Genomic DNA, 16827 nt, shown 5'->3' on the forward strand with positions numbered 1-16827 from the left:
GCCAGCAGTTCAAGGGAAGGGATCCTGCCCCTCTGCAGATCCTTCTACCTAAGAAAAAGCAGAAGGGAAGAGGTTAACAGGCGTATAGACCCTACCCTTCCTATCAGCATTATCGAGTGTGCCATACATCTTTCAGTTCATGTCATATGCTCTATAGCTCACACAGTCCAGGTCGGGATTGTGGGGTCCAGGAAGCATTGCTGGTGCAGCTGCCATAAGGACTATTTAAGGCTAAGCCAATCACAACACTTTCTTGATAAAAGCAATCTTCTAGGCCTATATCATCAAATGAAAAGGCATTTCTTCTGTCCAACTCTAAGTGCTAAGGGAAACTTTTTGTAGCTAAGTCAAAACTTTTCACTCTGCATTCACAGCAGGTGAGGCTCATGCATTCAGTCATTAACAGGGTTCAGCTAACAAGAAATAACTTGTTAAGTTGAGGTGTAACTCAATTCCTTGCACATGTCCACACATCGCCCACCTACCTCCACACTAATTGGGTTCTACCCTGGATAGTGACACAACTGTTATTAAAAAGCATTATATCTTTGTCAGACAGAAAATATATTAAAATTTTTCTACACAGCATTCATTTACCCACTGTGTCCTTGCATGCCCTTTAATAAAATCAGTGGATTTCTGAGCAGCATCAAACCCTACCCACACAGCTCTCCTCCTTAGCAAGTTCTTGTCCTCCCTGAGATCCATCCCAACCTCCTGGTCACCTCTTGGTGTCTCTGAGGTCTGCATGTCTGCAGGTTTTCAAATCTCTGCTGAGATTTCCTAACCTGATGCACCATGTGTTCAATTGCTTTTTGCCAAGAGTGGGTTCCAAAGCAGTCCAGAGGAAAGAGCAGGCTCTTCTTGTTCCAGACAGCCCATCTGGCAGTCTCTTTTCAAGCAATATAAGAAACTCGGACATATAACACTGACATTTTCCATCACAATACACTAGAAAAGTCCTTCTTGCCATCTCTGTCTCCCCAAACAATTATCTCAAATCCCCTTGCCTCTGAGATCTCGGATACATTTTTGCTGAAATCATATATAACATTATTACCTTCAAGGTCATCACCATGTGAAAAATCTGAAGGGTCACCTGTTAGTGAAATCAGCCTGTGCCCTGACCTTGTTAGGTTACAAGCATAGCTGGCACCCAGCTATGCTCTGTCCCTCACTACTGGATGCTACTGGTCCTCATCTGAGCAGCACCATCAGGCCACAGATACATCAGTTCAAGTCAGGATTATTGTGCCATCGCACCTTTGTGGACACTTTAGTCAAATAATTCAGGCTGTGAGCTCAGTGACCAAAGTCCAGATACCTGAATCCCTCTGCCTCCTCCCATCCTGAAAATGTGATAGTCCCTGGCAGCAGGTGGTTGCATCTCACATCACTGCAGCAAGATTTATCTCAACTTGTCTGTCACAGTCTCATCTCATCTGGCAGCTGTGTAGGTGGCTAAAGGGACAGAAGAACAAAAACAATGAGGAAATAGCTTCCTATAGTACTTAACTATTTTACATTTGAGAATAAGATGAGAGAAGGGCTCAATTTTGCTTTCCCTCTGAGAAAGGGCTGCAAGTCAGCTGGTGATGCTGTGCAGGAGAAAATAAAAAATGTTACCTCAAACAGCAACACTGCTGTGAATATTCAGTAACTAATGGCACTATTCAGTAGGCACTGTGTGAGTCTGTGCAAGGCGGGGAGCAGACAGAGGAGGTTATAAGGGATATGTAATCATGCATGATGTTTATAGATGAGGGGCATTTAGATAGATACAGTGGTGATGGATGAATTATAAAGGAAGAAAGAGATGAGTTATAAAAGGAGGAGTGATGTGAATTACAGAAGAGCAAATAGAAGAAATTAAAATTATGAAACTCTGGCACCAAGGAACCATAAGAGGGTGGAAAGGGAGATGGGAATAAGAGGGTCACTTGTAGCCTTCTCCCTCTGTCTGTCTAGGCATCGGTAGTGATAATTTAGCACCAAATTATCAAAAATTAATGTTGGCAGGACATCAAGAAATCATGCAATAGCCTAATTCCCTGTCTCTAGGTCATTCTTTCCAGATGTTTACCCATCCCATTTATAAAGCCTTCTGAGACAGCATCCACATTTAAGTCAGGCAATTTATTCCAGCATTTCTCAATGCTTGCTGTCAGAATTTCCTTTCCCAGTGTATAATCCAAAACTCCCTTGTTGCAGTAACACTTCTTATTTCATGACCTGCTCATGAGGAACATGAAGAACAGATTATTCCCTGCCATCTTTCAACTTTTGCACTGTAGTACTGTTATCATATCTTTTCTGTGTTAGCTGATAGCTCTTCTCTCAGTTTTTCATCCTAAATCATGGTGATTAATCCTCTTGCTTAACATCATGGTAACTGACCCCATCATTCACATAGATTTTCTTTTAATATTGCCATTTTCTTCTTCCTGAGGACTGTATTAAGTGCCGCTCACTAAAGTTTTTGCCATTTTTACTAGCTACGTGTACTACTGAATTTTAGACTTTCCTGTGCCTCAGTTTCTGTCTGCAGAACACAATGATCATTCATTTTCCACAAAGCATCCTTCACGCATGCAACTCACTCTCCTTTTACCCAGAGACAAGACAATAATAATGCAAAATTAGAGTAGACCCATAAGGTCCAGTATAATTGCCCACACACAAGTACCTAGTGCCATTTGAGATGATGCTAACATAACCCTCCTAGCTGCAAGCTCCTGGACAAAGATATCGTGGTGCTCCTCTACATGATGTGTCATATACTGTTTATGTCATGTTAATTTTCTACCCAGGGATGTTATTCCTTAGTTGTCTTTTAATGTTGTCCCTTTGAAACACAAGCTGTGTGCTGTAGGTGACAAGTAGGGATACAACATGACTTTTCTAAGGCCAGGCAAGAAATTTCTACAGAGCAGAGAACTGAATGAGGATTCTTGTAGGACAACACCATAAGCATTAGGCCAGCTTCCTCCGCAGCACTCTGTATATAAAATTGCTCCTTTCTCCTTGTAATGCTCACACTGCATAAATCTTCTGCTCTGGGATGTCATGGGAGAATGATTTATCCTTTACCATATGTATGTGAGGCACCTGACACAATGGGGTTAAATTTAGTAGGTGCCATGTCTGGAGAGCAACCAGCTGTTACAAAAAATTTCACCTCTAGTCAAGCCCATTTGTTGCTCTACATTGAAGCATCATTCTTCAGTTTGTATTTTGGCTCCCAGTTCCCCTCCCTCTTAACTTTCTCCTTCACTTTAGTATCTTACTCTTTCCTTGATAAATCAGGAAACTTTCCCATTGCATTGCACTGAACCCTTATCAAGGGGCTTTATAAATAATAATAATATCCATGCAAAAGATGCAAGTCAGTTAACAGTATAATGACTATAGGGATTAGCACTGCTCTATATTTTTTATGGGCATAATATGTCGTTTTCATTCTGTTGCCATAATGAAAATAACAAATTAACAAAAGCATTATGCAAATTATACATTAAAAATGTCATGTTTATTAGTCTATCTTAACAAAGGAGAAGCTATAGCAATAACGCTGTTAACTGCTTAATAACCATATTTTTAAAACAGAGAAGAAACTCAACTCAGTATGGTTTGGCTTAGCTTTAGAGTCATTTTCAGTGACTTCAGTGGCAATGTTTGCATGCTCAGAGCAAAGCGTATGCTTAAATACTTTTCTGGAGAACCAGATGTTAGAATCAGTTTCAGATTCATTTCTCTATCTCAATTACCTATTTTTGGAACAAATTCCCCACAAAGCATCCTACTCTCTGCTCGTGCAAAACAGTTGTGTACAGCTTTTACAGGGAGTTCCTTGAAGTCTTGATGTTAATTCAGAAACAGAAACAAATATTTATCCAAGCATCAACTTTATTATGTTTTCTGCAGAAGATAGTTCTGCCCTGCTGTCTTTGACATTAAGGAACGTAGGGAATTTATTTTCAAGCATACCCTGACCTTAATTTTGCTCCTAACCAGGAGGCAGTTTATTGAAAATCCAGTAGTGATTGTTTTCCAACAGCCTTCAGTGATTAACACTCAGTTGTAAGAATTTCTTTGTCCCTGTATAAAGAAATTGTTATTCACAGGAGAAGAAAAGGATTAACAATAATCAGGAGATTCACACTTTGCTTTTGTTTATTAAATGCCAACTCAGTAATGTAATATAATATAGTTGCAAGATTTCCAAAATACACCATATTGTTGAAATTCATCAGACAGTAGTGCTAGTAGCTGTATATTTTTTTGCAAGAGAAACCATCCATTTCAGATTTACAATCAGAGCAAAGAGATTCTGGGAAACCACAGTCCTAGAGTGATTAAAAGGAACAGTGTCTTGTCCCAAATGGGACAGATGGACAAGTCAGGATGAGTACCTGCACTTCAAGGCTTTCACACCCCTACCTCACTGCTTGAATCACATCACCTTTCTATGCTCCTGGCTCTGTAAATGCCATATCTGTTTGAGTCTCCATTTGGTGTCAGTGTGGACCTACGAGCTCTCTGTACATACCCAAGGAGAGCAGATGCTCTGAGCTCAAAGACTGATTTAAAAAACAATAATAAATATAATTTAAAAAAAAGGTGGTAAAGGGAAATAGCCATAAGACAAGTTCAAACACAAGCCAAACTAATCACAAGTTGAAAGAAATATGTTTATTTTACAGTTACTGTATTGGAATAAATAGGTGAAGTCATTTTCACAGGAGTTTAAAGCCCAATAACGATAAATGTGAAGCACACAGAAACTTGAGATTTCCATTCTGTGGAAATTATGACATCTTCAGAATAGATTTGTTATACTGAAATGAAACAAAGCCAATTTTTGACATTTCTCACAAAATTTAATTGCCTGAAACATTCCTTAATTGTTTCAGCTCAATCAAGGCATTCCATTTTGCTTTGATACATTGGACTATTTCTAGCTCATTTCATTACTGAAATTCAAATCATATAGAGAGAAAAATGCTCTTTTTAAAATTAGGATTTGATTATGCTTCTTAAATTAAAATGTAAAATCAAATGAACTTACATTGGTATTCTCTATAGGCAATTGGCATTCTAACTGTACTGGTAATTAGAAGTTAGACTGGTTATCACTGGCAATCTGAACTCTCAGTGACCATTCATCCCCAGCTTCCTAACTGGTTATTGCAGAACCAAGCAATATCTATTTATCAGAAATCTGTGTGGCCAGTCTATCTCAATGATAAATTCCAGTTCATATAAGATAGTCAGGAGACCACATTTAGGTCAGGAAGCCAAGTCCCATGTAGGGCTCAGTCTGCTCAGGAAATTGTTGCATGTAATAGAACCCCATTAAATCCACCAGCTAACAAAAGGAGTCATACAGGACTGATTAAGACAATTAAAGTCAGGAATAGCAATGCCCAAGGTTTTCTGAAATGAGAAACCAAGCTGTAGCATTATTTCTAGGATTCTCAATTTTTCATGCTTTAATAACAAAATTTTGTCAAAATCATCACTTTTCAAAAAACTTTGACATCTTACAGCAAAAGAGGCATCTAGAGGAATATTCTATATGTGAATTTTAAATATTTTTGTTGTCCAAGGGTGGGATTCAGCTCCATGTATGAGCACTTAAATGATACTACCTACATAGTGGTGTCTACTACATGTGTACCAGTGGCAAACATCAAAGGAGCCAAGTAAGCAATTCAGTTCTTCCTGAAATGGATGCATATGATGAGGGTCAACTACCTAAACAGAAATCTTTATTGCCATCCAAGACACTTCAAGTAGCCAAGGTATCCTCCTCTGACTGAGAAACCTCTCTGGATTTGGTCTTTTTGCCACCCCACCTCTGCTGCCTTCACATCAGTGATAATGACACAGGGCTGGACAGTGCAAACCCTTGTCACAGCCATCAGGAGCCAGAGTGCAGAGGATGGAGTACACTATACTCAATATACTTGCCAGGTTACTGGAACACAGGTTCCCTCTTTCTTCGGTGCCTTTCAAAATATACAAACAGAAGTATATACTGAGTCACCAATCAGAGCTCCCCCAATCCCATACGAATATTAGCTTTGAAACTCCCACCTCAGACACATCTCCAAAGAGAATACTCCTAGCGAGTATTTCTGCAAGCCAGTACTAATAAATGGCGTAGAAGTTCTACCAAACTTTCTTATCATTTATTGCTGGTCATAAACTCAAGATGATTTAACAGCATCAGACTCCTGGAAAAAAAAAAAAAAAAAAAAAAAAAAAAAAAAAAAAAAAAAAGGAGGAGGGGAAGAGAGAGAAAAAACCTCAAAACATTATATTTTTGCTCTACCAGTAGTAATCTCTTCTTTGGGAAACAGCATGCAGGGGAGGAAAGCAGGAACTGACTTTCTTTGCCAGAGGATAAATGAAGAAGAGAGCAAATACATCGCTCTACACTCTGACTAAAGTGAAAAATATGGGCACTGGGGAAAAAATAAAAAAAAAACAAAAGCAAAGCAAACAACCTCCCCAAAAAGCCACCTTTCCAATAGGAGCATAAAGGAATCCTGGGTTAGATAGCATAGGGTTGGGACATTCTCCATGCATGTCCAAAAACACTGCATGTCTTCAAAAACAGTCCAATCATCTATCATGGAATAATACAGAATAGTTGATCCTGTGCATTTTCTCAGTCCCTTCCAGCTCTGTTTTCTCTGATTGTCTGGAAGACAGAGGAAGGGAAAGGCATGAATAAGTATTAAGAATGTGCTAATTTTACAGTGGCTAGTTATGATTAAGAAGCAAATAGGTAGAGGTCTTTCTAAGGATGGTTCCCATCCAGGGAAGCATGTTCCTTTAGATTAGTCAATTCCTTGGATGGCTTACAATGTCCCTGGGACTTTTTATACTGCACCCTAGGGGTGATGTGCAAAGAGCTCAGTTTCTGCTACTGAGATCTCCCTACAAAGCTGCGTTTGGTGCTTCTGATCAGTGGGAAGGGGAGAAGAAAGAAATCCAATCCTGATGAGTCTCAGCTTGCCAATTTTATTGCTGAACCGATGCATTATTCATGCATTTGTGACAGAGAGCAATGAGTCTAATGTGCAGAAACAAGCTTGCAGAACTGTTGAGTTGTTGCTGGGGACTGGGTCATGCTCTGCTGTGGCTGCACAGCTCTGTGCTGGTTGCTGATGCTGTGCCAATACTCCTATGCAAAGTATAACCCCACCATGTAGAGACTATTAGTGCCTTTTGTTTGCATTGCTTGTTGGTTTGCAGATCCTGTCATCACTTCATGTTTGTGGTATTTACCAGTTGCTACTGGAAAATCTTAATGAACTGAAAAAATGTTAGCCAATCTCACTCCAAAATCTCCCGGTAAAGCAAATATTTCATCTTTGCTCCTTATGTTGTTAGAATCAAGAAGACTGAGTCACAGTGGGCTCCAAGTATTTTATTTTAACTTGCAGTGAAAATAAAGACATATATTTGATACTGTGGCATAACACCACAAATTGTGGACACCACAAGAACAAACCACAGAATTATCAGACCACAGACACTGAAAGACTCATCTCACCCTGACACGGCCAATAAGGGACAACTCTTCTAACAAACCAAAGAGTGTTTTTTCAAAGAGTAACAAAAGCCAGCAGTTAGGTATCAGAAACACGTAGCAGGGCTGGACCCTCTTCAAATTGCTGAGGAGTCGTATAATGACAAGAGTATTCTACAGCTTTAACAAGCCAAGGCTTGGGAAGATATTAGTAGTTTAATCTTTCAGCTTTTAAATAAAATTTGCTCTCATTTAAAAAAAAAAAAAAAAAAAGACTAGAACTAGTTTTATTTCAAAAATGCTAAAAAAAGGTTTCATCCTTTTCTGAAATTGAATTTTTTAAAAATATTGGTGCTTATTGATCTCACAAAAAAAAAAAAAAAAAAAAAAAAAAAAAACAACCACTTTCACACCCTTTTATTTACCAAAGCATTTATCTGAAATAGCAGGTATTTGAGGGAATTTATTATTTGATTCCAAATTAGCTAGCCACACCTCATTTGCATGCTTCTGTGCTGTTGCAGTATCTGGGAGACGCTGCTTTGCTGAGTGAAGAAGATATTCTAGAGTGAATTTTCTTTCAACACTTAGATTCACAGATATGCATAACACTATATGCACACACATCAAGAAAGCTGGGTAAAGTGAGCATTTTAACAGAGCCAGTCATGGTATTTGCAATATCATTGTGAGCAAAAAAGTCTCCTGTCCTGCCATGAAGTTGACCGAGGCTGCTAATTACAGCCAGGTAGCTATCAAATCAGTAAGTGGTGCAACATCCTAATGGCCCAAAGTCTATATGGGTCCAAGAGTCATGCAGTGAAGATGGGGTAAGCAGTGGAAATGAGACAGACACATGTAGCATCAGGGTGCATGCCATTACCCAATACCCCGCACTGTGTGTAGTGCCCAGACCACCTTCAAGCATCTACTATGCTTCCCTCTATCACTGAAACATCAGGTATTCCCAGCCTCTGAATGACCTGGTTTGCTTCTTCAAGCAGTCAGCTGGACACTTAGAGAAGGACTTTGTACAGGACATCATCCCCACCTCCCAGTCTCCAGGCATGCAAGGATTGAAATGGACCCCCTCAAGAAGAGCCTGAGGTTTGTACACAAGAGCATGTATCTGAAATCACTCTCACTTTGTGATGACCTTATAGACTAGGAAACTGGCTTGAATGGTTTGTGTCAGCCACAGCCAATTACTGGCTATTCACAAGTACTAAAATGAAACTCAGGGAAGTTACAAAGATATTAGCAAGTATGGCCAGCCTGTGCTTTTTCAGTAATGATATCATGCATCAGACTAAATCCACTTGCTTCCCAACGGCGCATGCATAGTATTAATGCTCCAGGCTGGTGAAAGAAATTGTGGGTTTTTTTCAGTAAATGTTGAACCATAGCAGACTGGAGTATGTAAAACAATTCTTCATTGGTACAACTTGGAGCATTATAAGTGAGTCAGAAATAAACCTTACTGCTATCTATGGCAGTTGTCTGGCCATTTTGGAAAACAGAACCATCTGCAAGAGGAAAGCAACAATAGTGGCAGTCTCATGAGCCCACCCATGATTTCGCTGCAGTTTGTGTTGTCTGAGAAGCTTTAATATTTTCCAGACAGATCTCACATCCTAAATGAGATTGAAACACATTGAAGGGCCTCCAAGAGCTAGTCTGAGTTTTGTCCAAGAGCTATAAATCTGTTACAAAAAGATGTTCCGAGAGATAAACTATGTGGTGAAATTTCACATTAAAAGGGGCAAGCATCTCTTTCCATCACCGTTTCTATATCGTCCTTCATCACATCTGCCAGGGTACAAATCAAAAATTATCAGAGGCATATTTGTACTATTTTTCCCTATATAAATATAAAACAAAGGCAAAATTTCTTCAGCCAGCATAATTGTGACCTACTGCATTGAATTCTACTAAGACTGTTTGAAGACCTTCCCCATAATTCCTAAATGTTGAGCCAGAAGGTGCTGACATTGTTTTACAGGAAGTTCTCATATGCCACGTATAGTGCCACTGAAGTCATTAATTTCTTGTGGTGTAAAGTGATATTTAGTCTAACTTGCAACTCTCTGAGATATATTTCTCCATGCTGTAGCTGTAAAGGCTAATAAGAACTTTGATTGTGCAAATCAGAATATATTATAGTGACACGTCAAGATTATTTTCCCTTTGTTTAGTTCCAGTGTCCCTAGTGCAAGGAGCTATGCAAATCACACGAAGATTACAATATAATGATACAAAATGAACCTGTGCATGGAAAATATAAAGATACCTTTAGTTGAACAAAAAGAAAATTAGAGTCTAAAATGAGACTATAAATTTCTATGAAGGTTAAAGATATTGTATAAACAGGTGTTTTCAGTTTATCAGAACACTGAGTAAGAATTAAAAAATGATTGTACCTGGCAGCCAAAGGATCATTTGGTTTCCTATGTCTCCTTCTAGTAGTTGCCAGTAGTTTATGGTTAGGGAAAAGTATCTACCAAATAGGAGATTAACATCGGCAAGTTTAGAGGGAAATGAAGTTAAGACTTTTAACTGCAAGGATAGTGAATCAACAAAACTTACTAAAGTTGTGGTGGATTCTCCATTACTGGGCAGAGGGGAAGTGGTTTCCTTAAATTTTAAGGTACTGCTCAAACAATAAAGAATTCCAAGAAAACCCCTGATGCTTCTTCTGTGGGAAATTAAATGAAGTAATTTGTCACTGATATAAACTCCAGATTGGTCAGGATGAGTTAGCTTTTGTGCTGCTGTGTCTTCCATCCAACTTTCAAGAAGGGAGGGAGAAAGAGTGCCATGAGACTTTTGGACGTTGCTGAACAAAGAGAATTCGTGCTTCCTCCAGGGACATTCAAATAAAAACAAACTAACAAAACCAGGTGGCATATTATAGCATTATGTCTAGGACTGCAAAATTCGAGAAAACAAATGCAAGCAAGCAGAAAATTCCCTGTTCCCAAAACTGGAAGTATCATCTACTTCATCTTCTATCCATACAAGATCACTCCCAATAGCATAGCAGCTGACTTATTTAGCACTGGTATATTTATTGCCAGGTACATTTTATCGTGTACAGAGATGTCAGCCCAAAAATGAAGATAATAATTTCAAACCAGTCTCATTCCCATTAATTTGTCCAGTTTTTGTCATAGTAACATTAGTCCTGATGAGCTAATGTATAGTATTAAGATGATCACCATCTTTATGCTTTTCTTGTTACTCACTGCTCAGTAAACTCAACCTTTGCTATCAAACGACATTTTAAATAAACAGTCCCATGTTTCTAAGGCTCTTTGAATACCATATCAAGCATTAAATGGGGTTGTTATTAAGGTGGGATCCAACAGTTCTGGTGATGAAGCTGACAATCTCCACACTGCAGCAAGCTTAAAATAGATAGAATTTAATAAAGGTCACTTTGTCTTAGTTCACAGTGGTACAGATCAGCTGGCTTTGACAGAAAAAGTCCAGTGTTATTACACTCATGAAAGTGAGAGCAAAACAATCATGTTCATAGACAGCATTCCTACACACATCCAGCCTTCAGAGACCCCTCTTACTTCCCCATCATCACATCCCTCTAGGAGACAGGGAATTAGCACCCTCATTAGAAAGAAGGAGGAGGAGTGGATGGTGAAGGATAAATGACTTCATAGTATGACAGAGTTGTTGAGATTAGTAGCAACCTCTGGAGATTGTCTAGTCCAACTGCCTGCTCAAACCACGGTGAGATAGAGGAGGGTGCTCAGGACCATGTCCTGACATTACATATGAATATCTTAAGGATGAAGACTCCAAAACCTCTCTGAGTAACAAGTGTTTGACCATCCTCCCTGTAAATAAGGGTTTTTTTCTTATATTCATAGGAATTTCCCATATTTCCCTTTGTGCCCATTGCCTCTTGTCCTGGTCATTGGACATCAATGAGAACAGTCTGGCTCTATCTTCTTTACTCCCCCACATTGGGTATCTATACCCACAGATAAGATGTTGGGCACCTTTGTGGCAATGACACATTGCTGGGTCATGTGCAACTTGTTGTCCGCCAGGACCTCTGGGTCCTTCCTTGCAAAGCTGCTTTCCAGACAGCCAGCCCACAGCTTATGATGGTTCATGGGGTTATTCTTCCTCCCCAGGTGCAGCCTCCCTGCCACCCTTGCTTGCCTTCCTGCATGTGGGGATGGACCTCTTGGCCCTGGAGGAGGTGATATTTGAAAGTTAGCAGGTACTCCAGACATTTGCAATCAGTAGGTATGTCCACAACAGGAAGGGCAGAGAGGCCACTATGCCTGCATGGGCAAGTGACCAGAAGGAAGGCTGAACACATCCAAAATCTGTCCGTTTGCCTTATCACCCCAACAGAAGTGATAGGATATGTCAAAATTTTTATGAACACAGGCAGCTCATGTCTGGCCAGCTAAGAGCTCAGGCAGAATGAGATAGGGTGTCTTGGCATCTGTTGGTGTGGTTTTATGTCAGTTAAAATCAGGATCTAGGTGCCTTCTCCCACATTTAGACTACATCAGACCCTGTAATGTGATATACATTCTCTGCTACTCAGAAGGGTAAAGGTGCTGGCTAGGGTGAGAGTCTAGCTCTTTGCTCCTCAGTGTCTGGGTGGCTATAATTTATTCCATTTAAAGAAAGGCTGATGGGTCCAGAGAAACATTCTCCAAACCAAACAAAAAGACCCAGAACAAATTTATCAGGCACTGCTGTTTAACACAGATTTTACTGTCCTTCCAACTTGAAGATTAGACCACTGATTTTTACACAGGACATGACATCTTACCTTGCTGAAGTCCTAGCATTACAAATTTTATCTCACCAAAAAGTCTGCAGTTCTAGATCCTAAAATGCAAATTAATGGGCAGCCCTCCAGATCTCATTGCAACACTTGGCCAAGCATAGGCAGCGAACCCTCCTTTCATTGGCCCAGCACAAGGAACCCACATTGTGAATCCTATAAAGGAAGATTTCCCAGAACCTCTGAGATGAACCTGGTTAAGATGTTCCTGTTGCTTCATTATAAAGTGAGAAGAAAATCACGATTGTTTTTCTTCATGGCCTCAGGACCTAACATTAAGTAAGTTCTGCTCTTAAAACAACTGTTTCCTGCTTGATATTTATCTGTAGCTTTGGCTCGAAACACCTATCTGCACCGTCTGTTCTGTTTTCCTGAAGGGAAATCACCATCTGTATTTGCTGTTGTTTGATGATTAGCTACAAGTAGTAACACACACTGCCTTTTCAGGTGTTTGCTCTGGATGAAGATTCATCTGGTTATGTCATTTGACTTAGTATAGAGCTTCTAATTAATCCCAAACTTTCTGTTCTAAAGAGCCTCTTTTCTCCTAATGTCATTGCTTTCCAGCCATGATACTATCCAGCCATAGGGTGCTACTATCAGGAGTGATTGTGCAAAGCATGTTGAGGTCTATTGCACTGGCAAAAGCCAAGGCCCAGATCAAAACTTGCTGTTTACAAAAAGAAGGTTCATTATTCTTGCCTTATATTTGTTAACTACTCTTGGCACTACAGAAACTGAAAAAATATATATGGTAAAAAAAAAAAAAAAAAAAACAAAAAAAAAAAAAAACCAAAACAAAAAAACACAGGATATTTCCATGCTGAGAAAACAATATTTCATAACCATGAAAAAAAAAAAACAAAAGAACAAAAAAAAAAAAAAAAGAAAAAAACAAAAGCAAAACCCACTTTTTTTTTAAATTAAAATGAAAAAAGGATCAAAATAATACTGAGCCTGATTTTTCTTTCCTTTTCTGGCACAATATCCCTGGTTTTTAAGATATTCCTTTTGGATGAGGCTATTAATATGTGGTATAATATTTTTTCCACAGAAAATACAGAAAATTTTGGCCTTTCAAGTAGTGAAAATTCTGTACTGGTGGCATAGGAAAAGATTTCAGAGGAGAAGTAAAAACAACTTTATTAAATGCATAAAAATTAGATTATAAGGTCGTAACAAGAACTTCAATACTTTTTAACACATTTTTCAAATTCTTCATTTGTCACCCAATAGTCCAAAGATTAGGGGTGCCTTCTCAGCTAAGTGTACATAGAGCAACATTCTCAAATCTCAGCTCTCAAAACCAAGTGTACACTTAGGCTGAGCTCTAGAACTTTCTTGCAGAGAAAGCCTCAGTGCATTCAACATATTTGCATGGTTATAAAATGTGTTGGGTTTGAGTGAATGATGGCGGGTTTGGGGTAGCAGGGGAAGGGGCTATAGTGGTGGCCCCTGTGAGATGTTTCTCAAAGCTCCACTGACACCAAGTCAGACCCACCTCTGCACCAAAGAAAAGACAACCAGCTGCGCTTCTGCAATAACGTATTTAAGAAGGGACCTGAGAGGATGAGTTGGACTTGTGAGGAGGAGTTGCTGCATCTGCGTGAACACCGAGGTCAGTGGAGGAACAGAGGAAAAAAGGAGGGGGGAGGTGTGCTGGAGCAGATACCCCCCTGTAGCTTGTGGTGAGACAGCAGGGTGGACCTCCTCTGCCACCTGTGGAGGTCTACAGTGGAGCAGACACTGATTAATGGCCTGTGGGGGGCTCCACATTAAAAATTAAGGTGTCTGCACATGAAGGCAGCTGGGATCCTTTGGGAAGAAGCAGCCCCTGCTGTTGTAGTTTAGTGATGGGAAGATTGCACCATGCAGGGGTGTCTCACGTTGGAGCAGCTTGGAAAGGGCTGCAGCCCGTGGGAGGGAGTCCGGTTGGAGGAAGTTTTTGGAGGACTGTTTCATGTGAGAGGGGGACCATGCTGGAGCAGGGGGAACAAGTTCCAGAAGTCCCCCCTGAAGATTGAAGAAGTGGCAGCACTGACTGCACCCCCCATTCCCTGCCCCTGTGCCACTGGGGGGAGAAGGTAGAGATATCAGGAGCAGAGCTGAGCCTGGGAAGGAGGGAGGGGTGGGGGGGAAGGTGTTCTCAAGACGTGGTAATGCTTCTCGCTGTCCTACTCTGCCTGTTAAGCATTCTTGTTGTTGTTAGCAGCTGTAATAAATTTATGTTCTTTTTTCTTCCCCTAACGAGACTGTCTTTTGAATGTCAGAGTCATGAGTGGTTCATCCCTCCCTGTCCTATCTTGAATCCCAAGCCATTACTTATTTTCTCCTTCTCAGTGCCAGGGGGGAAGGAGGAAGTGAGCAGCTGTGTGGTGCTCAGTTGTCCTTTGAGCTCAAACCACGACATAAACTCTGCTACATATAGCAACCCAGACAACATGGATACTTTCATCTGACACAGAGAAAAAGTACCTAGACTGAAAATTGGTACTTGGGTACATTAATGTTCATCACCCATCTCTATGTATATCCCTGGCAGTGTTAGTTGGACCACAATACTACTAATTACACTTATTCCTAAGGGTAGAAATTTGAGATGAGCCACATAAGGTATGTGTGTTTTGTAAGGCATGTGGCTTTGGAATTGGTGGCAAAAGCTATCTTTACCCAGTTGGGATGTCAGGGTAGGCAGCTGAGTCTTCCTCCACATCAGTGGTGAGGACTATAGTTTGTTTGTTTTTTTTTTTTTCCCTATGCAACTACTGTTGCTTCTTTCCTCCTATTGTTTGCTTCTTCTCCTTTCCAGGGTCATAAAACTAACTCACTAATAGACTTGCCATTTGTGTATTCATTACTCAGGTAAATAGAAATGTGGCGCATTGCTGCTTAGACAGCAACAGACAGCTGTGTGTCGACACCCAGCAGTCTGAAGACCACAGCTTCCTTTAAACATAGCATCCACCTTTATGAATCTTTATTTTGTATTTGCTAGTTGGCTCGTCTCTTGTTGATGCACTACAATTCACCATGCAGAGAGCACAAGCTTATCTGTTATATCTGGAGCTGTAGCAGCCTGCAACTTACCTCTGCACCAGGTTAATTAAGTAGAGGCATCCTGGATGTGCTAGGTATGACCTCTGGTAAACACTGCCTGTATCCTCCCTCTCACCATTGCACTCTACCACAGGCCCTTTGTGATTAACTTGCACAACTCCACTTTCCTCATTTGCAGTTTTTGCCATGGGGTGAAATTCAATTGCCTAAACGTAAGCAGCTAGTGACATTTGAGACACTTTGGTGTGAAAGACATCTGCACAGGACCAACAGCTATGGCAAAAAACCTACTGATGATGCAAACCCTTCTGCAGAAGCACATGGAGGCCAAGAGAGACACTCAAAAGCATCTTAAATGGCATAAGACAACTGTGCATGGAGCCTGGAATAACCATTTGCAGTCAACCAGGCACAGTCTTCATGGAAAAATGGGACCCTGCCAACCATACGTATGTGTTAGTAGAAAAAATATTGCTTTTAACTTCATCTTCCATTTTATTCCCACAGACTCTTTATCAGGTTTGCACACTCTCCTACAAATTGAAAGGATGCAAGTCAAAGTAATCCGAGGCATCAGGAACCCCCAGTCTGACATCAAAGGACCCACAGTGTGTCTGAGCATGACTTGTCAGAACTGTCACTGTTATAACACTTCCCCTTGCAGCAGAAAAGCAGAGAACAGCAAAATCCAATGAAAATAATAAAATAAAAATATGGGTAAACACATAAAGGAAATAAAAAATAAGGAAATTACATGAGGTTTTATGTCACCTAATATTTTTTTTTTAATATCCAAATCTTGTCTGCCTAAGGAAGAACATGAGTCACCCCCATGGTTTATATTTCTCTAAGAGAAGTTATTAATCTGTATAAACTACTCCAGACTGTAATTATCACCCTTTACTGTGAAACTAAAGCTTGAGAATTTTTGATCTTTGGTATTATTTACTGAAGCTGTCCCTGACTCAATAGTAATCTCATAAGAAAAACTGTAATCAATATCTTATTATGGATTTTTTTTTTGAGGTAAATTGGGTTTTATTCCACAGAAACCTATACATTTTCTTGTTTTAGCAAGCTGCTTCTCTTTGGCTATCTACTCCCTTTTTATTTAATTTCAAATCAAAAACCAGGTCCAATGATTTATTTTTTAAAGAAAGCAAAACAAATGGAATTTTTAGATGAAGAGGAATGTCTACACAGTGGAAGGAACGGGGATCCAAGAGACCTGAATGCTCCCTCCTGACTGTGACGTGAGCCATCTGTGACTGAAGGCAGCCTTCGCTTCAAGCTGCAATCACCTTTGTATTTGCAGTGATGGCTATTCTGTGCCTCTTATTGCAAAAATTAAAAAAAAAAAAAAAAAAAAGGTACGTTTTGCTGCAGCTCAAATATCACT

This window comes from Tyto alba, unplaced genomic scaffold (assembly GCF_018691265.1).
Source record: "Tyto alba isolate M040663 unplaced genomic scaffold, T.alba_DEE_v4.0 Super-Scaffold_9, whole genome shotgun sequence".
NCBI lineage: Eukaryota > Metazoa > Chordata > Aves > Strigiformes > Tytonidae > Tyto > Tyto alba.